Below are 2500 nucleotides of genomic sequence, written 5' to 3' on the forward strand. Positions count from 1 at the left end.
CTCTCAACATATTCAATACCAATATCTGGGTGGGTGGGGGAGGAGCGGAGGGGGGAGGGTAGGGGCGGGGGCTAGGTCTCCACTGTCGGCTTTCACTCACCTCGAGGGTAGGTAGTGTTTGAATGACACCACCGACGATCCCTGATCTGCTGATCTCGAAACTTTTCAGTTCACTCGGTCGCTTGGTACGTGGATATCTCATCGTATAACGTATTTCTCCTCCGATACTATATACGTTTAAGTTTGCAACAATGTCATGCGGCGCGCGCAGATGCGCGCACGTATGATGTTGTGCGCGTGCGCGTGCGCAGCTTTCAGCGACTTAACGTTGACACGCGAACATTATTATGTTAGTGTGTTTCACGTTAAGTCGCTGAATGTCGTCTACGAACGAAAAATGGACGACACACACATGTAGTAATATTATTATGAAGATGATCAACACACATACATATTATTATATATATATATATAAGTGTATATATATATATTAGTATGTAAGTGTGTAGTACTGTGTGTGTTGTGCGTTTGTGTAACTTCAACTGTGTGGACCGTCGGTTCGTAACAACGTTACGATTCGTTAACGGTTCAAATGTTATAAAATATGACTTTAATCGTGACGTGATCGATTCAAACGCGCACGGATACGCTAATGTGAATCTTTCGCGAGTTCAATCACGATTATTTATTTTTGTGTAAATAGTATTGTTCTATATACGCATTATTATATGATTACATATATAAACTAAACAATGAATATAGTGAATACGGACTCTGTACAATCCGGGCAATTAAATCGTTGTTTGACGTATTTTATTATGTTAACCGAGATTATTATTAAAGTGAATGAAATCGTGTCTCGATACGAACGTTCACCATCGGGGTTTTTTCATTATATTGTACCCTTATAGGCGTCGTCGTAGTCGTCGTCGTCGTCGTCGAAAACAATATTCGTCTCAATTATTATACGAGCTCGCCCGTACAAGCGTCTGCGTTAATCCGTCGACGCGCGGGAATGAGGATTTCTCGTAAGTATCGATATAGAGAGAGGACGGTATACGTGTGTACCACCGCAATCGAAAATCGAAACGAACGAGAACGTCTTTCATATGAATGAAGCTCCCTGGTTGATCCTGCCAGTAGTTATATGCTTGTCTCAAAGATTAAGCCATGCATGTCTCAGTGCAAGCCGTATTAAGGCGATACCGCGAATGGCTCAATATATCAGTTTTGGTTCCTTAGATCTTACTCAGTTACTTGGATAACTGTGGTAATTCTAGAGCTAATACATGCAATCAGAACTCTGACCAGTGATGGGATGAGTGCTTTTATTAGATCAAAACCAATCGACGGATGGCCATGTGTCTGAAGTCGTTAATTTTGATGAATCTGGATAACTTTTGCCGATCGCATGGTCCAGTACCGGCGACGCATCTTTCAAATGTCTGCCTTATCAACTTTCGATGGTAGTTTCTGCGACTACCATGGTTGTCACGGGTAACGGGGAATCAGGGTTCGATTCCGGAGAGGGAGCCTGAGAAACGGCTACCACATCCAAGGAAGGCAGCAGGCGCGCAAATTACCCACTCCCGGCACGGGGAGGTAGTGACGAAAAATAACGATACGGGACTCTTACGAGGCCTCGTAATCGGAATGAGTACACTTTAAATATTTTAACGAGGAACAATTGGAGGGCAAGTCTGGTGCCAGCAGCCGCGGTAATTCCAGCTCCAATAGCGTATACTAAAATTGTTGCGGTTAAAAAGCTCGTAGTTGCATTTGTGCGCCGCGCTGTCGGTGCACCGCATCCGCGGTGATACTGACACGTCTGCGGAGCATATCGTCGGTGAGCCGGCGGTAATACGCCGGTTCAATATCAAAATCCTATCGCGGTGCTCTTCGGTGAGTGTCGAGGTGGGCCGACAATTTTACTTTGAACAAATTAGAGTGCTCAAAGCGGGCTCAAAATGCTGCTTGAATATTTCGTGCATGGAATAATAGAATATGATCTCGGTTCTATTTTGTTGGTTTTCAGAACTCCGAGGTAATGATTAATAGGGATAACTGGGGGCATTCGTATTGCGACGTTAGAGGTGAAATTCTTGGATCGTCGCAAGACGAACATCAGCGAAAGCATTTGCCAAAGGTGTTTTCATCAATCAAGAACGAAAGTTAGAGGTTCGAAGGCGATTAGATACCGCCCTAGTTCTAACCGTAAATATGTCATCTAGCGATCCGCCGACGTTACTACAATGGCTCGGCGGGCAGCTTCCGGGAAACCAAAGATTTTGGACTCCGGGGGGAGTATGGTTGCAAAGCTGAAACTTAAAGGAATTGACGGAAGGGCACCACCAGGAGTGGAGCCTGCGGCTTAATTTGACTCAACACGGGAAATCTCACCAGGCCCGGACACCGGAAGGATTGACAGATTAACAGCTCTTTCTTGATTCGGTGGGTGGTGGTGCATGGCCGTTCTTAGTTGGTGGAGCGATTTGTCTGG

The 2500-nt window shown here is 45.0% G+C and overlaps 1 non-coding gene across 1 annotated transcript in view; it reads left to right on the plus strand.

Annotated features, from left to right (window-relative positions):
• Positions 1–1120: 1120 nt before the first annotated feature.
• The window catches only part of LOC113507761, a 1904-nt gene continuing 524 nt past the window's right edge, over positions 1121–2500 (plus strand). Inside the window, exon 1 of the ribosomal RNA XR_003401903.1 lies at positions 1121–2500. This exon is cut by the window's right edge and continues 524 nt beyond it. This is a non-coding gene — a ribosomal RNA (small subunit ribosomal RNA).

This window comes from Trichoplusia ni, unplaced genomic scaffold (assembly GCF_003590095.1).
Source record: "Trichoplusia ni isolate ovarian cell line Hi5 unplaced genomic scaffold, tn1 tig00003137, whole genome shotgun sequence".
Taxonomy (NCBI): Eukaryota; Metazoa; Arthropoda; class Insecta; order Lepidoptera; family Noctuidae; genus Trichoplusia; species Trichoplusia ni.